This window comes from Helianthus annuus, chromosome 11 (genome assembly GCF_002127325.2).
Source record: "Helianthus annuus cultivar XRQ/B chromosome 11, HanXRQr2.0-SUNRISE, whole genome shotgun sequence".
In the NCBI taxonomy this organism is placed as follows: Eukaryota; Viridiplantae; Streptophyta; class Magnoliopsida; order Asterales; family Asteraceae; genus Helianthus; species Helianthus annuus.
The window spans coordinates 11,683,996-11,708,946 of NC_035443.2; the positions used below are offsets into that span (position 1 = coordinate 11,683,996).

Below are 24,951 nucleotides of genomic sequence, written 5' to 3' on the forward strand. Positions count from 1 at the left end.
TAGCTTCTTTAATACGCTTCACTTCACTCCAAAACCCTAATACCCATCTCCTGCATCCGGTTCTTCCTTCTTCATCGATTGATCTTCGAAATACATAGGTATGTTATTTTTCTTTTCCCTTTTTGATTTTTCTTTGTCATTGTTAAACACTATCTATTTCTTCCTTAAACCCTAGATATCATCTATCGATCTTTAATATGTTATTTGCAATCTCCTGAACCCTAGATTTCTTCATCTTCAATCGCGAGTGGAAGCAACCGGTCCTTATTATGCGGCGTATAAGGTATGTATCCGTGTTTTCAATTTTCTTTTTGCGGTGTTGTTGGTGTCTGGAAGACCTAGCCGCCGCCTCTTCTTAGGGTTTTAGTGATTTCTAACTTATGCATTCATCAATACCTATATTCATTTCTTGAGTGCTTCTGTAATATTTTTCAAGATTTGGTGCTTTTTGAAAGATGGGATCCATCACTGTCTTCTCCAAACGATTCAACAAATAGGTAACAATTCTTCAAATATCGATTCATGTTTGATAATGGCGCTTCCTGTTTGATGTTCTCTATCATATGTTCATCTTTAGGTTTTCCGATTAAATTCACGTATTGAAGTAGATTTTGAGTAATTGTCAGAGGTGACATTGTTTGCTGACACTATTACAGTTCAACAATTGGGAGTGATGATTTGGCATACCAGAAAGGTTATAGTACAGATTGTTTTTTAAGCTTAAGCAATGTTTCATCCATCATTCTCTATTTAAATCCTTAAAATTGTGATGTCTTTCTTGACAACAGGTCCTTTAGAGAGCTGATCATTCTTCCAATCGATTGCAAGCAGGTTCGTTTTCCATAGATTTAGTGTTATTTTGAGTCTTCTTTATCGTTCTTTAGGTAAATTGTTTTGAATGATTATTTCAAAATTTGAATTTTTGAAATTTATATCAATTATCGATACTTATCAAAGTTGTCTAAATTGTAACGTATTTCCAAATCTATCAAGATAACTTATATTAAAGTTTTAATTGCTTCCAAATTTTGTGTTAGTTTCCATAATTTTCAACAATCACATTAATTTTCAAGTTTCTCATAATTTGTTGTTCTTCTTTTTTTGTAAATCATTCCACTTATTCTGCAGGTATGTAAACTAGATTAGATTGTTATGTATTTTAAATGCTTAATCGCACTTTTTTTAATCATTTTTCTGTATTTTTTGTGATTGATTTTTTTTCACAATCATTTAGATATTGATTATATTATGAATATATTAACCTTCTTGGTTTTGAATTTTAGTTTGAATAATATTTAACTATTTAGGTAAATTGTTTTGACTGATTATTTCAAAATTTGAATTTTTGAAATTTATATCAATTATGGATACTTATCAAAGTTGTCTAAATTGTAATGTACTTCCAAATTTATCAAGATAACTTATATGAAAGTTTTAATTGCTTCCAAATTTTGTGTTAGTTTCCATAATTTTCGACAATCACATTAATTTTCAAGTTTCTCATAATTTGTTCTTCTTCTTTTTTTATAGATCATTCCACTTATTCTGCAGGTATGTAAACTAGATTAGATTGTTATGTATTTTAAATGCTTAATCGCACTTTTTTTAATCATTTTTCTGTATTTTTTGTGATTGATTTTTTTTCACAATCATTTAGATATTGATTATATTATGAATTTATTAACCTTCTTGGTTTTGAATTTAAGTTTAAATAATATTTAACTATTTAGGTAAATTGTTTTGACTGATTATTTCAAAATTTGAATTTTTGAAATTTATATCAATTATGGATACTTATTAAAGTTGTCTAAATTGTAACGTATTTCCAAATTTATCAAGATATCTTATATTAAAATTTTAATTGCTTCCAAATTTTGTGTTAGTTTCCATAATTTTCGACAATCACATTAATTTTCAAGTTTCTCAGAATTTGTTCTTCTTCTTTTTTTCTAGATCATTCCACTTATTCTGCAGGTATGTAAACTAGATTAGATTGTTATGTATTTTAAATGCTTAATCGCACTTTTTTTTATCATTTTTCTGTATTTTGTGTTGCTGATGATGATTTAAATTTTTCGAATCTAATCTTATTAATGGATCTATTCTTGATGTCTTTGAAAGAGTGATGCTCTTACTGATTTTTTTATTTTATTTTTTGTTTTTTCATGATAAACCCTAATTTTTATGCAATTGCAGGAGTCTGAATCTTCTTCGAACACAAGAGGTAAGTTTAATGTTAGCGTTTTTTGGTGTTTTTTGATCCGGTATAATGATAGTTTTCATCATTTATGCTAATCTCTATAATTTTTAAGTTATTTTGTTTTTTTTTTTGCCAAATCAAACTATGATATTTTTTGAAATTTGAAAATCTTTGTTTTTTTACTAATAAATTTTGTATTGTATTAATATGTATTAATGATTCTTTTGTTTTGTTTTTTTTTTATTTTTTCATGGTTAACCCTAAATTTTATGCCATTGCCGGACTATTAAACTTCGTCGGACATGTTAATCAAAAATTTTAGTTTTATTGTTTTTTTCCTATTTTTTATCCGGTATAATGTTTGGTTTCATACTTTATGCTCATTTAATTTTGGCTGTATTTTTTAGTTACTAATAAATTTGGTATTGTATTAATTTCCGGAAAATTTATATGTTTCTATAAATAAATTCATTTACGCTTTTTGGAACCCCTCCTTTTGTTTGTTTTATATTTTTTTCCCTCCCTTATGAGTTTGTTTCTATGTCGGTTGGTTTTGCTTGGCAAAGTTAGACTTTCCTAATAAGTTTGCTTGATTTACGGGATTGGATATTAGTGATTTGATTTTCAGATTTTAAATTTTAAATTTTGAAGTCAATCATTATTTTAAATTTAAATTTGAAGTAAACCATTATTGTGTTTGATTTTAAATTTTCAATTTCGAAGTCAATTATTATTTTAAATTTAAATTTGAAAGTTTGCCATTAATGTGTTTGATTTTAAATTTCGAATCTGTAAATTGAATTTAAATTTGAAAAGTTAGACTTTCCTAATAAGTTTGCTTGATTTACGGGATTGGATATTAGTGATTTGATTTTCAAATTTTAAACTTTGAAGTCAATCATTATTTTAAATTTAAATTTTGAAATAAACCATTATTGTGTTTGATTTTAAATTTTGAACGCTTTGAAATCTTGATGTTTTTTTATGAGATGCTTTGACTATATTATTTGTAATTTTAGGAATGCTTCGAGTCTTCTTATACTATTGTTTTTGTACTCGAGTTGCATATCTAATTCAAATTATGTTTTGTAATTTTAGGTGATGAGCTTCTTTCAGACTCATTCCCCTACAAGGAACTCTTGAATGGGATCCTATGAGAAGCTGAAGGAAAGGTATATCTTGCACCGTTCTTTATCTATATCTATATATCTTAAATGGGATCCTATGGGAAATTGATCTCTATTCGATTCACTGATGTATATTCTTCTCCTCACCATTTTGTTCCATTAATCAACTCATGTGTGCTCTTATGTTTGATACCCGATCTTATTCCAGTGATTAATATCCGCTTGAGTAACCCAATCTGAGTCTGATTTTTTTCGTTAACGATTCAGGTAAACTTTCCCGATTTGGGTTTTCTGCAAGGCTAATCATCTAAATTAATTTGTTATTTGGTTTACATCCTAAACCCCAGTTTTACAGTATCTCATGATAATCTTTCTTCGTTTTTTAGAATCTGATCAAATTGGGCCATAATCTGAAGAAATGTGTTTAAGCTACGATAAGGTGTGTATAGCATTATGATTGATATTATAAAAAAATAACTATAACAGTTTCTCTTCCTGTAATTTTGTATAGCATTATTTATAAAATGATTACAGGTATGATAAAAAAATATAAAAGCTGCTCTTCCTGTCTTTTGTTCGCTTCACGTATCTTCGCTAAATCAATATGTTGGAAGGTTTGTGTATGTAGAATTAGTATGGATACGCCCACGAAAAAAAATGCCGATTTATATTGTATTTCTCATGACAGTATGAAGGCTATGGTTAAGGATAAATGATAAGATCTTCAAAGGGGTCGATGCTTTTCAAACTAAAATAGTGCAAGACATTAAGGAGGCCACTCTCTGGTGGATGATTAACAGATCGATAGGCGTCAATCTCTCAATCTGGTCCATTTTCTCTGGTTTAGACTTTGGTTAGTGTATGTGTATAGATAATTTTTTTAAAGTGATTGGATGTGTAATGGGGTAAGAGTATTTTGGATGTATCTTAGGGTGTTTTTTTGGAAGCTTAATTGTTGTTTGTATGCCTCTTTTGGTGATTAATAAAGTTTGGTTTACTGAAAAAAAAAAACTCAATTTCAACCGTTTTTACCTAACAGGTGATTTGCTTTATATTTATCTCTAATTGCTCAAGTAGGTAAACTTTGAAAAATTGTTTAAAGACGGACTTATGATTAGTTTGTTTGTATTTATTTTATGTATAGATGTCAAAAGATATTTAGAGGATAACCTGTGATTAACTCGATTAAAACAGGTTGTGATGAAATGAGTCTTTTTTTAAAAATGGGTCTTTTCAAAATTGGTGAGGCTGTGGTACAAATGAAGATTTCCAAAAACATATTAGATATTACACACTCAGAATAATAATATTGAGGGTTGAATGTATGTGACCCTATAAATATAGAGGTGTACTTTATTTTAATTTTTTTTCTATTATAGAAATTCCAATGTGATGGTATTTTTGTTGTTTCCTTTATTATTTTCTCTATATAATATAGAATAGAGGTTCCAATGTAAATGCTCTAAATATAGATGTTTACTTTACATTCTTGATTTTGTATGTTTTTATGGCTCTTTACAACAAGAGAAAGTATAAGAAACCAATTAAAAATTTATGATGGAGAAAAGGAAAAAAGGATACTTTAGATGTTAAAGTGTTATTTTTATACTTTTATTTGTTATAAATCAAATTTTCCTACCCGGAAAATTTCCGGGTTATAACCTTATTTTTTTCTGTAACAGTAAAAGGGATTTATAGCAAATCAAGTGTTGGAGGGTAGCCAACCAGTTGATATCTCTAAGAACCCGTTTGAGTTGTTCTTACACTTAAGTAAGAATCTATTTTTTCAAATTAATTTCATGTATATAAAACAGTAATTAACTCTTTTGAGTTAATTACTGTTTCGTCCTGTGGTTTGTTAAAAATCACTATTTCAGTCCATTAGTTTAAAAATTGCGATTTCAGTCCGTGTGGTTTCATATTCGTGACCATTATCAGTCCTTGTGGCTTCACTTTCGTAACCATTTCAATCCATTTATTCTGTAAGTACAGGGACTAAAATGGTTACGAGGTGGACTGAAATGGTTACGAAAGTGAAACCACAAGGACTGAAATCGCAATTTTTAAACTAATGGACTGAAATAGTGATTTTTGACAAACCACTGGGACGAAAACAGTAATTAACTCTTTTTAATAATCTAGCAATAGAGCTTTAAATTCTAAGTCGTCCTGATTGGAATTGATAATGTCAGAGGATGAATGCGATAGTGGAGTTAAAGAAGACATCATGAAAACATCATGAAGGTTTAGTTGACAAAAACTTAATTTGTAACGAACATTATGTAGATGTACTACTGGGACGTGCTCAACCGTCTCAAAATATTAGGCTTAACAAATCACACTTTAACGCTTCTACGTTTAAATTATTTTATGTGTTTTGTTGGTGTTTAGCCACCCGCAAAGCTCGCAGGGTCTTAGGCTAGTCTCAAATATATAAAAGTTAATTGTGATTATTAAAAAAGTTAATTGTGATTATTAAAAAGTTGATAAAATTATATTTGAATGAAAAGGTGAGAAGGGGCATGTTTTTAATCTTGTACGTTAGGGTGTAAGAGCATTCACATCCATTTCACCATTTTTTTCACCCTAAATTACACTAAAATACACTATATTTTCTCTCTCCTTTTCAATTAAATAATATATTTTTATACCTTTATCATTATCTTTTCTCTCTCTTTCACTCACAACCACTTTCAAAATATATTAAAAAATTATAGGGTGTGAACAGTGTCTTTTCAAATATACAGATGAACAGTAACATTTTCTCTCTCCTCTACTCACAACCACTTTTTATACTCTTCATATTATAAAAACCCCACTCACACAATTTAGTGGAATGGATGTGAATGCTCTAAGGAGTGGTTAAACACTTGAGAGTGGCAAATTAAAAAATCAACCAATCAGAGTGCACCACGTCAATTAGTGAAAAGTGTTTAAACTTTGGTGAAAAATGTTGGCAATGGTTTAGACATTTGGTGAAGTGGTAAACTTTTTTTAAAAAAAAGGAAAAATATGTGATTGGTTGAGATTGGAATGGACCCCACCCCACAATACCCTCTCTCTCACCTTCCTCTCTTCCCCGATTCGGCAAGCTGTGTCCCCGATCATGTTGCCTTGCGGCGTCGGCATCGGGTCGGCAGCGGTGTTTGCCGATCGGCAAACCCGTTTGCCGCCCTTTGCCAACTACCACACCGTATACCCTTAGAACTCTTTTAGGCATATTAAGTTTATACTAATTACATTTTTAATCAACCTTACTTATTAATTTGATTAGATAATACTCAAAAAATCCCAAAAGTGATATACTGAGTGTATTTTATAACTAAAAGATTTAGAGTTTAAATCTTGTAAAAACGTAAGACTATGGGGAGTGGGGCGTCTCCCCCTACCCAAGCCGTCCCAAGATGCCCAACACACAGCCCTCCATCGGCGTTCCCCTCCTTGGCGTCTTCCACAGAACGCCCAACCCTTTTCTTTTCCTCAACATCCCTCCTTTCAATCAATGCCACGTGTATATCTTTTATAAAAAAATAGGACATTTGCTCCAGCCAGCCAAGTTGCTCCACTCCCCTTTTTTTGCCCAAAATCTTCTAATCTGACGTGGCGCCACGTGTCGGAAGACGCCCCTCAAAAGAATGCCCCACTCTCTTTAGTATGAATTTATTCTGAAAAATCTGAAAATTGTTGTTTTAAAAGTAATGCTCGGAAATAATTATATACGAAGATGAAGACAAATATATCTTATGACAATCTTGGAATGCGTAATTTTTTAATCTATGTGATGAGCATATAATTATATTTTTCGCTTACCCGCCTCGAGCTAACAAAACAATATAATAGGACTCTGTTTTAAACTTAAAATAGGTTATCATAATTATTTTAAAAATATTTTACTAAAAGACGATTATTTTTTATATAAAAGAGTGACACAATTCAATATTGTTTTCTTCTACTAGTGTCAATTTCATGTAGGAACCGATCCTGTAATTTAAATAAAATAAAACAAATTTATTCATTGATTACAATACAAAAAAATAAAAAAAGCAAAAAGATTAAAGTACTATTACAACTGAAATAAACAAATATAAAAAATAGAGTAGAAGCAGAAAAACAAAGACTAAGGCACGTGTTTAACACGGTTCTTTAAAAACAAATTCCGAGTCTCCCAGGAGTACTCGTTTTGTTTCCCAGGGTACAACAGCCGAAGCAGCGTACTGCCGGAATTGGCACAGAAACCCGATGTCTACCTTGAAAGCTGCAAGAAAAAGATCAGAAGAATGTAGGGAGAAAGTTGCATGTACTCTTGAGTTGATGGTGTCTTTCTGCAGTGACTATGAGGCTGTATTTATAGATCCTCTGATTCGAAACAGTCAAAAGGAATTAAAGGAGAGGTTTAAATTGCATTAAACGTCTTCAATGCAATTTAATACGTCATTTAATTCTCAGTCAAAACCGTTGACTCGTCAGTTTTGAATGCTAAACTGAAACTGCTTCGTCATTAGATGCTGGAATCTTCTGCGCGCGCGCAAGACACACTGGTGCGCGCGCAGGTCTGCACGCTCATGCGCGTGTGCGCCACACTGACTCAGGTCCATATGCGCGTGCGTCATGTCACCTGTGAGCCTATATGATCACGCCACCCAGTCGCGCCATATTGGCTCACTCTGGTGCGCCGCGCACGTCACATCAGGGCCCATGCACCATGCGTGCAACCACGCGCCTTCATGCCACGTGTACTCGCGCGCGGACTGCTACGTCACGCGCCTCGAACCCGCACGCCACTTCAACCACTTGGTCCTTTCAGCCCCTGTGATTCACCACGCGCACGTGATCAAAAATACAAAGGCGGCTCTCAAGTGCGCCATCAAAGCGCCACATTGCGCCTCATCGCCCCCACCACGCGCGCGTGTGTGCGAGTGCGAGTTAGGGTGCTCCGCACCCTTCGCGAGTATACTTAATGTGTGCTTCCATGAAACAATAAGGATGGAGAGTTCCCACTTAAATACCCATTTAAGCTCCATCTCTCTTCCTATGTGGGACAAGGTGCCACTTCCTCTTTTGTTTCAGCATTCAATGTTTCAAACACCAAACTTTGAGCATCGATATCTCATTCATCTTAGCTCCGTTTTGGACGTGGTTTAGTTCGTTACGAAGCTCTTCCAACCTATAACACAAACCCATAAATAAATATATAAAGAAACCTCTATTTCTTATATTTATTTCTAGTCCAAAATAAGAAAAAACCATTTTCCTATATTTGTAAAAAATGTTATTTTCACCAAATTTCCAACATTTCAGACACTGAAATGTGAACATAATACAAGTGACACATTCATAACAAGTTTTGTGTTTGCACAAAACATGTCTTAAAAAGGTCGACACATTTAGGACACGATAAAATTCATGTCTAAAAAGGTAAAAAACTTGTTAACTTGTTAGCGACTTATTTATATTTGTAATGGATGTTATTATATGACGTTTGTGAATTTTTTGCTTTAAACTTGCTAAGGATTAACATATTAAGGATTGTTATGTTAAAATTATATGTTTATTAAGAATTTTATGAACTTTTGGCAATTTTATTTCACTAAATAGGTCGGTTCCTAAATGTGTGATATTTATTGTGCCCTTAAACAAGTTTATTATTAATAGGTCGTTTTGTGCTGATCTGTTTCTAAACAGGCCATGTCCATGTTTGGAAAAAGTGACACTAAGTTATCGTTTTGTTTCGTGTCTAGCATCTCGAGCCATCGCGTATTATCATGTCGTGTTTGGCCTATTATGTCTGCCATAGTTTTCTCTAAAATTTGACCTTCACACAACTATAGTTATTTATTGACGATTTTGTTGTTTTGCCATGTTGATGTGGCAAGTGATTAGTACTTGGTATGGAATCCCAGCCATCTATATTTTCTCGGTTCGGGATTTGATAAACCTTCATAAAACTTCAAGGATGAGCCATAGGAGAGTAAGATTATTAAAGCTATCCCGTTTCTAAAACGGTGGAAGATATTAAATCATTGAGTTATCTTTAGATTAAGAATAAGTCGTCATATAAAAGTTTGAGGTGAGAGATTTGTTTAAGTTTTTTTGTAAGTAAAACAATTACATAAAAGTGGCTTAACGATAAACATAAAGTTCCTAGTTACAAAATGACGTTATGAGCATTAGCGTTGAACTTTATGTAGGTGGAGATTTATTTTCCTTTGTAAGTTCTTAATCAGTACGTAGACAAACTAAAGAACATACGATCTTGGTAAAACATTGTTGTGTATTGGTTAGAAAGTGTTTTTACATGGAAAACCTGATGCATGTTGACACGATTCGGTTTTGAGTAAAGTTTATATCGAACCGTAGATAGAAATAAGAATGTCACAACAACATATTGGGAAATTTTGTTGCCATTTATCTATACACACACACACACACACACACACACACACACACATATATATATATATATATATATATATATATATATATATATATATATATATATATATATATATATATATATATATATATATATATCGTGCTAGGTGGCAGGGGACACACCGATTTTGAACACAATTTAAGTAGAAATGTAGACAAGACAGTAAAAATAACACTAATAGAAAAACCTAAAACAAAAAATTTACAAAAATCAAAAAAGGAAAACAGAATATATTATAGTTTCCCCCAATCCCAGTCGTTTCTAGAAGGTTCGGTTTATTTTTGGCCCATCCCGGTTTCTAGCCCAAACCGATTTGGCTAAAATCGGTTCTAATCCTTCTTAAAAAACCTGAACCGGTTTCGAACCCAAACTCCCGAACTGGTTAGAGAAAAAAATCTGGCGGGATTCTCATGTTATAAAAAAACATTTGAACGTATGGGATTACTATTTTAACTTAAAGAAGTAATATGTACATTTCTATTTAACAAACTCAAAGTCAGTAAAGTATTTTCATGGCAACCTTTTGATAAAAACATAACCTTGAACTTGATTTTGAGAAATTCATGGAGTTGCTTATGATCTTTTATAAAAAAACTTATATAAAAAAATTGTAAATACTACTTATGAACTTTTATTAAAAATTGTAATTCATGGATTACATGTTCGCGCTAGCGGCAACACTAATGTTTCACTCGCCTTTAGTAAGTATATCTTACTTAAAGTCATTAACACACACACACACATACACACACCCCTCTTGTTGATCCATAGCTTGTTTTAGTTAACTCTCCATTAAGGGGTTTGTTTCCCCAAACACCCACAAGATCTTTAGCCAAGAATGGCCTTGGAAATAGTTTTCATTCAAGCTGAAAGGATTTTATTAATCATCAGATGATTGACTACAGTTAATGATTGTTCTTATCTTTTCCTAATGCTTACAATGATTAAAGAAAGTGAGTAGAAGAAGAGTGTGTTGTGGAGAAAAGAATAGAATTCAGCTAGTGAAAATGAAGGCCAAGGCTACTATTTATAATGCTAGGGGCGCTGTCTTAACCGGATCAATAGTTGGGACCCAAGAACGGGGCGTGTATCCTAGACACGACCCGTGGTCTACTTTGTGGGGCTCACTAGATCTTCAAAAATCTTCCTAGATTTTTTTTTTGTCATATTGTGGCTAAGGTACAGGGCGTGTCTAATTTCTTTCTTGGCTAGAATTTGGAAACGATCTTCAGTAGATGCAGTTGTATTTTCTGATGGGGCACGGGGCATGCTAGGATAGTTTTTCAGCAGATCTTCTGATTTTTCCTAGAATTGCTTCGGCTATTCGATTTGGGTTCGTTTCATCCTGAAAATAACCAAATTAAGTCTATTTCAAATGTATTTCCAACAAAACCAATAGGAAGTGGGTTTAATTTGATATGAAAAACATGCATATTTATATGCGTATCAACAATGCAGCCATGCTAGAAATACCTTAGTATTCTGCATCTTGGTGGGGTATTCGATTTGAACGGTCATGTGCTTGGGTTGCCAATAGGTATCGATAACTTCTCTTCATTTTTAATTTTGTTGTATCTTTTCATACGATGTATCTTGACAATTGTGATTCCTATGTAGAGGTTGTGATGATGTACATTTTGTGTGCTGCAAAACAAATTGAGATAAATTTGACTGACAACCTGTTATTGTATTCTTCTTTTTTAGCTTCATCATTGTTACCATTCCGTGCTATAATAATTATGTTCCTTATAAAATGGAATTTGGAAATTCTTGGACCTATGTAGAGGCTATGATAGTGTGCATATTGTATGCTAGAAAACAAACTAAGATGGTCATTGGACTGGCAACCTGCTATTGTTTTGTTCTTTCTGAGCTTCATCGTTGTTACCAATCGGTGTTATTATTATTGTGCTTCCTATCTTAATGTTGCGATCATAAGGATATCGCATGCTACAATACAAACTGAAACTCAAAACTACTCTTGTGTCTTACTTTTAATGTAACTATTCGTACGTGTTTTGAAGACTTGGTTACAATGTGTTGTAGTGTTATCTTTTAGCTATGCAGCCATAGCGGAAATACCTTAGTATTTTGCATCTTGGCGGGTGTCAACACCCATTTCTCGTTAGGGGGCCCGGACGTGGGGCGTTAGCATGACGATTGTATATCAGTTTCACAACGCAACGGAAATAGGGAGTTACAAAATAAAGTACTAGTATTTAAAAATAACCAAAATATATTAAAAGCTTTAAGTATTAAGATCCGATACAATGTATCCCATAAGTGGATCGAAATAAAGTTTTAAAATGGACTTTGAGACATCATGGGTCTTTGCCATTGAAGTCGCAAATTCCAAAGCTATAGACCGGACCCTATCCAGCATACTATCTAGGTTCGCCACCTATAAGTCAATCTTTAAAAATACATCAGCTTTCGGTGGTGAATACAGTTAACAAACTCATTTTTAAAACATTTATTAATCATGGGACAAGTATCTTGATTTACAAGTTTTACATGCTTGTCACATTCGGGAACTAGTACAGAGCTAGTTTTTGATCAATATACACACCATATTTTGTGAATGATCAAGTGTATGCCTACACCCCGCAATTATGGCCATTACAATAAATGAATCGGGGAAACCAGATGCGTAAATACGGGTTCGGACGGGAAAACGGGTTCGTGACAAGCTAAACATGATAAAATATGTTTTTGTTATGTTTTACAAACGGTTCTGATTTCTAAAATATCACATTACATGTGTTTACAAATTGGTAAATATATATTGTTAAACAAAGTTGAGTTTGACATTTACAAAATTCAGGTTTGACTTGTCAGTTTGAACCACTTAGACATGATGATCACAAGATGTAAATGAAGGGTTTTATTCCCTACAAAATGAAGACCATTTGGGTAAATTTCATTTGAAAACGGTTGACCAAGTGACCGGAACTTGATGGTTAAACAGAATGGTCAAAGTGTTTGAAATTAATTACACTCGAATGGATTAAGCTACGAAACTAATTGCAAATGAAAGGGTTTATGAAAAGGGACTTACCAACTTCAGAAGATGACCTCAAAAGACTAGAGGAGAAGCTTGCAAAGCAGGAACAAGAAACTCACACAAGACTTTAGAGTGAACTGTTTTTGAGTTTGGGATGAGATTTATGGAGCTCATGGGTGCTATTTATAGAAACGGAGGATGCATGGGGAGTGGACAAGTGTCCAAGGGTGCTTAGATGAGTGATTCGTGTCACCTTAGGTGTCATAACCAGAAGAAGAAAGGTGGCAAAATTCGAGCTAGGTGGCCAAAAATGGTGAAATGCTTGCTGCCAGCGATTTTACTACTTTCAGACATCCCTCACCATACGGTTTGCAAGCGTTTAGCGAGACAAAAAAATGGTTTTTGACATTTCAAGGCCGTAAACTTTCTATTATGATGCTTTGTTAATTCTAACCCCTTAATTCAACTTAGTTAGTTATGAGGATGGTTTCAAGACACGTGTCACCTAGAATTTCATCGATAATAACCGGGTGTTATAGTGGGGAATTCGATTTGAACGGTCATTGTGCTTGGGCTACCAATAAGTATTGATTTGCAACTTCACTTTGTTTTTTAACGTTACTATAGGTATTTATGTGATGGTAACTATGGTTCTTATGTAGAGATCATGATGATGAACATTTTGTGTGCTGCAAAAAAAAAAATAAATAAATAAAGAAACTAAGATGATTATTTGATTGACAACCTGTTATCTTTTTTTTTTTTGTGTGGGCACAATCGATGTTACCATTCAGTGTTATTATTATTATTATTATTATTATTATTATTATTGTGTTACCTATAGAATGGATACCGACAATTTTAGACCCTATTTAGAGTCTATGATGATGTGCATTTTGTATGATAGAAAACAAACTGAAACAATTATTTGATTGGCAACATGTTATGTTTTGTTCTTTTGAGCTTCATCGTATTGTGCTTCCTATCTTGATGTTGTGATCATAAAGATATTGTGTACTACAAAACACACTGAAATTGGAAACTACTCTTCATGTCTTACTTTTAATGTAGCCACTCTTACAAGGTTTGAAGCCTTTGTTACAATGTGTAGTTATAGTGTTTTCTTTTACCTGGCATGTGTTCTCTACTTAAGGGCCCTACACACATGCCTTTACTTATTTTCCTATTGCCTTGAAGTTATGATAATGTGCATTTTGCATGGCTACAAAAGAATATGAGAGGGTTATTTGATTGGTAATCGGTAATTGTTTCATGCTACTATCTTTGTGGTCCCTATCATGCCATTACTTATGCAACCATGGAATAAACACCTTAGTATCCTGCATCTCGGTGGGGCATTGGATTTGAACTTATAATTATAAACACTTTGTATGCTGCAAAAGGAGCTGAAACGATCATAGGCTTGGGTTGCCAGTAACTACTCTGATCCATAACTTCTCTTAGTCTTTCATTATTAACGTAGCAATTGATACAACGGATCTTGGCCATTGTGGTCCCTATGTAGAGGCTATGATGAGGTGTATTTTATATGCTACAAAACAAACTGAGACGTTCATTTGATTGGCAATGGATTATTGTTTTCGTTTTTCTAAGCCTCATCGTTGTTACCATTCAGTGTTATTATTATTGTAGTTCCTATCTTGATGTTGCGATCATAAGGATTTTGTGTGCTACAAAACAAACTCAAATGTTTACATGATTGCCAACTGATGATTGTTTTTTGCTTTTCTTGGCTTTTTCGTTTTATCTTTTCTAAGCTTTATCGTTGCAACGTTTTCTATTTGGTGTGTGAAGCCATGGCATATACAATGGATCTTGTCCATTGTTGTCCTTAGGTAAAGACCATGATGATGTGGTTGGAAACTAGTTATTGTTTTGGTTTTTCTAAGCCTTCTCGTTGTTACCATTCAATGATATTATTTTTCCATAGGCCATTATTTTGGATTACTCATTATCTTACCAATCAAAATAAGTTGGTGTTTGCCTTTTCTTTGCTTCCTAGGCCGCGATGATTTTCCAAGCCATTTTACTTAACGTTTATTAACTTATTGAGTTAATTGTCAAAATCGTCCCTGAGGTTTGAACAGGTTTGCCATTGTCGTCCAAAATGACACTTTTGTACCAAATTGCCTCCAACGTTTGTAACTTTTTGCCATTTTCATCCAAGCCACTAACTTAGTTTATTTTTTCTGTTAAGTTGAGGATATTTAGATGAAACTGGCAAATATAAAACCACATGGACGATTTTGGCAATTTACTCAAATTCTTTTAAATTTCTTTTATTTAATTATTTTTGTTACATATATAATAAAAAAGAATATACATGCAATTTTTATATGAAAAAAAATAATAGCTTTGTCACATAATTTTTATAAATTTTCATCCAACCACTAAGTTAATTTTTCTATTAGGGCGAAGTATGTTTATAAACTAAGACATAAATTAATTTCTAATTTTTTTATCTAGATCAGTTTTATAAAAATAAAATCTACTTAAACCTCTAAATTTTATAAAACTAAAATGCTGGTGACCTTATTGAAAAATGTCAAATAAAAAAATCTTATCATATGTACCAAGTTTGTAATTCAACTGGGCTACTCTTTTAAATTCGCTCCTAAGAAAAAAAACAGAAGCCAGTGCCCCCCCCCACCCCAATCAAACAACGCATCGTTACCAAACTTAAAATTACCCACCAAATTATAATTATAATGCTATGAAGCAAAAGTTCCTTTACTAAGGCCACTCAGAATAAGTATTAGTTAGTTACCCTTATAATCTTAATTAAATAAATATTTTATTTCTACCAACATATTTCCTAGGTGCTCAACACATTTAAAAAATATGCAACGTTTTACAATTTTTTTTTTCTATCTTTACAATTGATAAATACTAAGAGTTGCAATCGATTGTTATGTGTTGCACACCAATGACGTTTTCTCTTTATAAAACTGATTTATATAAAGAAGCTGTAAATTAATTTCTGTCTTAATTTATAAAATTTAAAACATTCTTCACCTTAACAGAAAAAGTAAATTGAGTTAGTGATTTAGATGAAAATTTATAAAAATTATATGACAAAACTATTAATTTTTTTTTTCTAAAAACTCCATATGTATTCTTTTTTATTATATATGTAACAAAAATAATTAAATAAAATAAATTAAAAAGGGTTTGAGTAAATTGCCAAAATCGTCCCTGTGGTTTTATATTTGTCAGTTTCATCCAAATATCCTCAATTTAACAGAAAAATAAACTAAGTTAGTGATTTGGATGAAAATGGCAAAAAGTTACAAACGTTGGGGGCAATTTGGTACAAAAGTGTCATTTTGGACGAAAATGGCAAACCTGCCCAAACCTCAGGGACGATTTTAGCAATTAACTCTAACTTATTTGATACTACTATTAGGGGTGTTCAAAACCGGATATCCGAAGTTTCGGATATCCAAAAGTCGGATATCCGAACATTTCGGATAGTAGATTTCACTATCCGAATCCGTATCCGAAATTTCGGATATCCGACTTTCGGATATCCGAAATTTCGGATACGGATACGGATAATGAAACGGATATCCGAAATTCTAAAACAAAAAAAAATTCAACGAATTTATGAATAGATCTATGGAGCAAATTCACTGTTGGAACAAATCAAAATAACTAATAAATCTGCTGTTAATAAATCTGTAACAAAACCATAAGAAACAAAGTACAAGTTCGATGTTTATTAAACAAACAAATCATATATAAACAGCTTCGAATATTATAAACTGATGAACAAAACAGCTTCGAATATTATAAACAGCTTCGAATATTATACAAACAAATCATATATAAACAACTTCATATACAAATCTGTAACAAAACTATAACAAACAAAGTACAAGTTTGATGTTCGTATATAAGTATAACGAGAAGGAGCCTTTTTGATGTTCGTATATTATGAACAAATCAGATTTGAGAATCAATATATGGAAACAAACCTTGAATCTTCGACTTTCAGATCTCGATCTTTAATATTCGTATCTTGATTCTTCAGATCTCGATCTTGGATGCTCAGTTCGATTCGGATGGAGGCGTGGGGTGTGAGAGCGGCTGGAGTGGAGAATGGATTAGGGTTAGGTTTTAACTTTTAAATGATATTTATATATATTATAAAAATATATTTAAAAAATGTTTCGGACATCGGATATCCGAAATATCCGAAATTTTCTGAAATCACTATCCGAATCCGAAAATTCGGATATCCGAATTTTCGGATAATTCGGATTCGGATAGGATAATTCGGATCCGGATTCGGATGATTTTGAACACCCCTAACTACTATGATGGTGGTAAGCCCTTCATTTGGCAATGGAAAGGGCAACATGTGTTACATACGGTATGTTTTTTTTTTTTTTTTGTTTTTTTCTTATTGTATAAGCATTTATAAATTTGTTTGTGGTGTAATTATACGAGTAATGTAGATTCACGTATGGTTTTGGTATTGTTATTACTAGCTTTTTATCAATGTTTAATGTTGAAGTTCTCAGGGCTATGATGGAGTTATATATATATATTTTGCACCTAATAAAGTATATTATTTTAATATTATTAACATTTCTTAGGTTTTTTCTAATATAGTTTTACAAGCATCATAGCTTTATATATGCCTTTTGATTTTACTTTAGGCAGCTTTAAACAATTGTGGCATATTAAAGTTGACCTTCACAGTAGATTTATTATTTGATTTTATTAACTAACTAGCTTACAATTCCGTGTATTACACGGGTTAAATGACAAAAAAATGTAAATTATAAACTTGTATGTAATCCTTATTAATGAAATGACTTATTTAGATAAAATAGTAAAACAAAACTACAGTTATATTTTCACTATTTAAAATAGTTTTCTAAGTTTTCACTTCTCTTTTGAGATACAACAACCCATTTTATTTTATGTCTTAAAAAGAAGTAACACTAAAAATTAAAAATAAAATTAATAATGATCATAAAATTCTAAGTATTTTTAAAAATAATTATAAGTTATGAGATTATGGTAAATGATTTGTAATTAGATTCTACTATGTATATTACTGACATAAAAAATTCTTTGATATAAATACTATTTTTAGATATATGGATCATGAGACAAGATACGAATATCATCATTGTATAGAAAATATTACGTTTAAAAAAATCATACTAAAAATAAAGTACACGTTAAAAAAAAAAATAGGACTAAAGTTTTTTAAACTATAAATTTGAGCGTCTACAATAACTTTTTTAATTAGTAGTCGACATTTAAATATTCAAATTAAAATTTTTATAATATTATATAATGTCTTTATTTAGCATGATGATAATGTTTTTAGTTGCGTAATATGATTGAAACTAAGTTTAATATTTAAAACTCAACTAGTATTAAGTATCACCCGCGTTGCGGCCGGGGCGAGCACTAATGTCACACTACTACTAGCGACCACCGAAACTGAAGTTGCGGTGTGTTAATGCGAAGAAATTAAACCGAAACGTAAAATATAGAATAAAATAACTAAGTTCATCTAGCACTCGCGCGTTACGATGAACCCGCGTCTATTTTTTCCCGTTTGACAGGTTCATTGTAATCTATATATAATATATATCATTATCACTATAAAAACCATAATGCATACATTACAACAACCATCGCATCAATATGTTGCAAATTATATTTATACAAGATTTTGGCTAAATTAATTAGATTATTATAAATAATAATAATTTACAAATAAAACAACACAACTTTGAATGGATCAAACTGATTGAATATGGTAAGATAATGAAACCATTATTTGATTAGGGTACAACCACTTAAGCACAATTTACAACCATACATGCATACAAAACAGATTGAATTTGGTAAGGTAATGAAACCATTATTTGATTAAGGTACAACCACTTAAGCACAATTTACAACCAAACATACATACAAATATTCCAAAGTAATAGTATATAAATTTATAAATAATGTACAAAGAGTTAATTGCCAAAATCACCCCTGAGGCTTGGGCACATGTGCCATTTTCGTCCAAAATGACACTTTTGTACCCTTTTGCCCCCCACGTTTGTAACTTTTTGCCATTTTCATCCAAACCATTAACTTAGTTTATTTTTTCTGTTAAGTTAAAGGATATTTGGATAAAAATGGCAAATATAAACCACAGGGACGAAAATGGCAAATATGCTCAAACTCTTTTTAATTTCTTTTATTTAGTTAATTTTGTCACATATATAATAAAAAAGAATATACATGCAATTTTTATACGAAAAAAATAATAGTTTTGTCACATATTTTTTTTATAAATTTTCATCCATCCACTAAGTTAATTTTTTTCTATTAAGGAGAAAGATGTTTTAAATTTTATAAATTAATTTTTTGTATCAAGGTTATTATATGTTGTCTTTTGTTCAATAGAACTTTGTTTTCTTTTTCTAAGTAACATGAATATTTCGATTATGTTTTTGAGAGTTTAACAAGAAAATAGCTCGTCGTGAAAAGTGTTTATCACAAAATATTAGATGGCATTATAATTACTATTTGGTGGGTAATTTGAAGGTTTGGTAACGGTACGTTGTTTGATGGGGGCACTGACTTTTGTTTTTCGTTAGGAGCGAATTTAAAAGAGTAGAAGATGAATTAAAAACTTGGTACATATGATAATATTTGTTTATTTTACATTTTTCTATAAGGTCACAAGCATTTTAGTTTTATAAAAATTAGAGGTTTAAGTAGATTTATTTTTATAAAATTGATCTATATAAACAATTGGAAATAGATTTCTGTATTAATTTATAAAATTTAAAACATCCTTCGTCTTAATAGAAAAAAATTAACTTAGTTAGTGGTTGGATGAAAATTTATAAAAAATATGTGAGAAAACTATTATTTTTTTCATATAAAAATTGCATATATATTCTTTTTTATTATATATGTGACAAAATTAACTAAATAAAAGAAATTAAAAAGAGTTTGAGCACATTTGCCATTTTCGTCCCTGTGGTTTATAGTTGCCATTTTCATCCAAATATCATTCAACTTAACAGAAAAAATAAACTAAGTTAGTTGTTTGGATGAAAATGGCAAAAAGTTACAAACGTGGGGGGCAAAATGGTACAAAAGTGTCATTTTGGACGAAAATGACAAATGTGCTCAAACCTCAAGGGCGATTTTGGCAATTAACTCATGTACAAATAACCAAAAAAGGGTACAACTAAAGATAGCATAAACCACAACTAAAGTCACACAACTCCACATTGCACTAACATGTTGCAAAATAATAGTATATAAATGTTATTAGGAAGTTGGACCATTTTTTAAGATGAAAACATATTGATATTAACATAAATTTAAAATTGGAAGAAAATATTGAACACGTGTATTACACGGCTTAAGTAAATATAATGTTATATACTTAATAGAAAAAAAAATGTCTTTTAAAAACCATTTAGTGCTCGCTTTAAAGATAATTTGGTACTTTATTTAGATAATCCGCTTGTAATTTTAGTCTTCTAAGTTATATACTATAAGTACTTGTACATGTGATTTGATACTTTATTAGTAATTATTGTTTATATCCAAATAATATATTTTATCTTAACAAATATATATGGTTAGGGTAAAATGAAAATTTCTACAAGTTGTGAGAACTTAAAGAACTCGACCTTAGAAAAAGTTTTTTGATTTTTTTTACAGGGGTTATGAATAAGCGGTTAGAGACTCAGGGCGTTTAACTTTTTGATTTTGCATTCAAGTGGTTAAAACCACTAAAATATAGAGACTCAAAAAGTAATTTACTATTAATTAAATTTGAAATTATACGTTTGATCTCTAACTTTATTAAATAGCATTATACTTATTATATTATTTGATACATTTATATTTGTTATAGATAATTATTAATTAAATTTGAATTTATACGTTTATCTCTAACTATATTAATTAATATTATATTATATTTTGTGTATAAAAATTAATATGTAATATTATTATTAAAAGGGAGGAGGCACCAGAGAGTGACACGTGTACAAAAAGATTTTTGTTTATTAGTATAGGAAGATTAGGTGTATTAAATTTTCCCACCACACAATGTATTTAGGGTTTAGATATTGTTGTTTATCTTTTGTTTTACGTTTAAACTGTCTAATACGTCAATAATAAAATTGTTGTTTGTTTGCTATAAGATTATCTGTCTTTCCGATTGTATTCAAAACTATGTTATGTAGAAAACGTATTTCGCACTAATGCGCTACAAATACTAGTTATAATGAACCAAAACATTAAATTCACCATTTTAAAAATTATTTAACTAAATGATTAAAAAAATAGCTAAATATTAAGTGAATATAATAAACAAGAAACCTAAGTTTAAAACAAAAAACTTTAAGTTAAACAATTAAAAATATTTGTTATAAAATAAAAAGAAACAAAACGTTAGAAAAGTTATATAGTTAAATTTGAGTTAAATAATAAAAGAATAAAAGAAACTAGAATATACACACACATATGTACAGATGTATACTGTTCATAGCGACCGCCAATTTTAATAGTTTATACTATGTTAAAACCGTGTCTTAAACGTGTTCAATAAATAAAATGTTAAATTGTTAGTAATTATACATATTATATTTCTTATTTTAATATTTTTTAGTAAGAGATAGAATACAAAGTAATGAAATGAGAGAAGCGCAAAAAAAGGAATATCAAACTCACAGAACACGTGACACAATTAATTATTTTCTATTATGTATAGATTTTCTTTAATTTTGTATATGTTTCATTTTATGATAATAAAAGGATCTGGGGTTGGGGTCTAGTGGTAAGAAGGGTGTACCATGAGGGCCGGCTCAAGCATAAGGCAATTAAAGCCATTGCTTTAGCCCCCACTCTTTAAGGGCCAACATCTTTTATATTTTAGTGATATATTAATTTGGCCCAATTTCTAATTCATTATGTTTGATGACCACAACCTAGAACAACAAAAACAGTTGGAAATATGAAGCCACTTTGGGTGAAATTCGAAACGTCAAACTATCTAAATATGTAATGACATAATTGTGTCGAAAATCCAACAATGAAAGGGATGATCTGTTGAAAGTCGAACAATGAAATGATAGAATTCATCGTTTGATCGTTTCTCCTAAATCCTAACGAAAGACCCTGCCCTTCGTAAAATTCAAAGTCCAAGGTTTCTTCTCCTAAAATAGAAAATCAAAATCCTTGTAATTGGTTTTGAGTTCAGGAACTTCAACATGTTGTGTTTAATTCAAGTGAAATGGAAATGGGATGTTAATAATTCTTCTCGAAGGGTAAAAGGGTAACTCTGATGGTGTGATGTTAATAACTTTGCTGAATGTGATAAAGTAAAATGAACTAATTTTTTTTACATGAGTTAACTAAACCATTATATTTTTGGGTTATTGGATTTTATCACTTATAACTATTGGCTATTAGCCGCTGCCACCCCCAACTATCACTTTGACGCCCACCACCCCCAACTTAACACTTAGTTTGTTCTGTCACCAGGTCGTTAACTGATCACTAACTTTTGAGCTTGTTACTATATTTTTCGGGGTGTCCAAAGATCCTTAAAACCTTCCTAAGATCCCTATGACACCCCTAAAAGTATAAAAACAAGATCAAAAGTTAATGATCAGTTAACGACGTGGTGACAGAACATACTAAGTGTTAAGTTTTGGATGACGGACGTCAAAGTGATAGTTAAGGGTTTCAATCGGTAACAACATGAGCCTTGCTAGCTAATATGTGCTTGGATATTTATGATAAACTAGGTGGTCATTTACAAGATTGTAGAGATGTCCAAATCATGTTAGTGATAATGTCCGAAAATAATTAGCACTGGTAAGTGGTAACTTCTTGTTTATATAAAACCGTACTAAAAGTTATTGTTTTTATTATTTTTTTTGGAAAAAAGCCCTGGATTTTTAGTTGGCTTTAGGTCCTTAAAATAGTTGAGCCGGCTGTGAGTATCACAACCAACATGGTTGTGAGTTTAAACATTACCCAAGAGGAAAAGAGGAAAAAAATGGTCTGAAAAAAAGGTTATAAATAAAAAAAAAGGTCATATATATATAAAAAAGATTTTTAAATTACCCTAATGCAAAAAGATTGTCAAAACAAATCAGTCAAAATCATGGAAGCCGATGCAAACAGCACTCTAGATACTTTTGTTTGATTCCGGATTTGTTGGAAGATTTCCAATCAATACTTTCCTAAAGCGTCATTATTATGTAACATGAACATACTACGGTATTAGAAACCACGAAAATTAGCTATTTGTTCTTTTTTTTTAACAACCAATATAATCAATCCCAAGCACTTTTGAGACACCCACCAGACCAAACGGAGTACTCTAAGAGTAATTCGAGTCCAACACCAATTTCGGGGAAAACACAGTAACCCACCCGCCCGTAGGCACAACAGTGAAATTACCGGTAAAACTCGTTTGGCTCAAGGATCAAACCCATGTTTCTTTGGGTCTCCTATCATTGTCCACCGGTGTCTTACTCTTCACCAAATGAGAGTTGAACCTAAAAGAAATCCAATCTTTCCATCACTTGATCTAGAGATCATTGGTAGCTACTTGTTCTTTAGATTACTGTCTACTTTTATCTTTATCTGAGACCCACAAATATTCCATTTGAATATTGACAACATAATCATGATGAGTGAATCAATTCCATTTGAACATTGACAACATAATCATGATGAGTGAATCGGTTATGAGTGAGTGGTTGAATGGTTGCCAGGTCGGCTCAAACATTTTGGAGGACTAAAGTAAAATGTGAAAATGGGCCCTTCCGTTGAAAAGTTATACAATAGGGAAAATAACTTGAGATCATTATTAGAGCATGTGTATAAAGTACCCTATGATTATTGATACATTGATACCATAAGTATGCAATGCTAATACATTAGATAACTTTTGTAGTTCTGGTAATGCTAGTTCGCTGTCAATAACAAAGAAAAGCCTACATATTGGTTTCGAGAAGGACCTAAAGAGTTTATTTTTTTACAGAAAACATAACCATCATTTTTTTACTTTTCAGCCAAGTGATGCTCAAACGCAGCGGCGCAGCTTTGAAGGGGCCGGGGGGACCCCTCTAACTTTTTGCTCGATAGTGTTATGTATGTACGTTTCGTATAGAATTTTTTAGGTATATACGTTTTCGACCCCCGGTTTTATAAAAAAATTTACTTATATAGCCCAAATAAAATATTTATATAGCTCAAATAATTCTATTTGGGCCAAAAAATTGTATTTGTAAACATGTTTGGAAGAATGTATTGTTTATAACCCAATTGCCCAAATAACTATAGCCCAAATAGAAAGCCCACCTTATTAAAAAAAAACCCAAATTCGCTTAGTGGGTATACGACCAGGCACAGGGAACTGAGAACAGAAGGGGAAAAAAATCCCTGCTGCTGGATATTCGACCAAACGCAGGGGCTGCGCTGCTTGTTCGACTTCGAGTGATTCTTCTTCAATCTTCATAAGGTATGCGTTTTTAGTCTTTAGGTTTAATTAGGGCTGCAATATATGTGATTTGGTTTGAAATTATGGGTGAAATTGGGGCCGAATTTTTGCCCTAAACTTGTTGAATCTTTCTGTAATTATGTCTATTTTTATTTGTAAATTTGTGGAATATACTTTTGCATTACAATGTCGATGTTAGTAAAATCCATGGTCAAGGCTATCATGGTGCTAGCAATATGAGAGGAGAATGGAACGGATTACAAGCACTTGTTTGGGAATATAGCCCTTATGCATATTATGTTCACTGCTTCGCTCACAGGTTAATTACTTGTTCTTTCTTCGGTTTAACTAAATACACTTATGGTTATTACATTTTTGTTTTTTGCTTACAGGTTACAACTTACCTTGGTTTGTGTCTCAAGGGATGTTACTCCAGTACACCAATTCTTCTCATACTTAGTTTTTATAATTAATGTGGTTTGTGCTTCTAGTAAGCGCCATGATGAGTTACAAATGGCGAAGGCAGTTGAGATTTAAAAGTTACTAGAACTCGGTGAAATCAAAACGAGAAAAGGATAAAATCAGGTTGGGACATTAAGAAGGGCTGGTGATACACGTTGGGGTTCCCATTTTAAATCCGTTTGTAGTTTGGTTAAC

General features: G+C 31.6%; 2 long non-coding RNA genes across 2 annotated transcripts in view; one reads left to right on the plus strand and one right to left on the minus strand.

Annotated features, from left to right (window-relative positions):
• Nucleotides 1-4,071, plus strand: part of LOC118483878 — a 45,818-nt gene extending 41,747 nt beyond the window's left edge. The window contains exons 2-3 of the long non-coding RNA XR_004872012.1: nt 3,862-3,941; nt 4,016-4,071. This is a non-coding gene — a long non-coding RNA (uncharacterized LOC118483878). The remainder of the gene's footprint in view (nt 1-3,861; nt 3,942-4,015) is intronic.
• Nucleotides 4,072-10,912: 6,841 nt separating this feature from the next.
• LOC110891768 lies at nt 10,913-12,904 on the minus strand. The gene is made up of 3 exons (XR_002565545.1): nt 12,819-12,904; nt 11,234-11,404; nt 10,913-11,105 (listed from the first exon to the last, which is right to left on the minus strand). It is a non-coding gene; the product is annotated as an uncharacterized LOC110891768 (long non-coding RNA).
• Between the last annotated feature and the right edge of the window lie 12,047 nt (nt 12,905-24,951).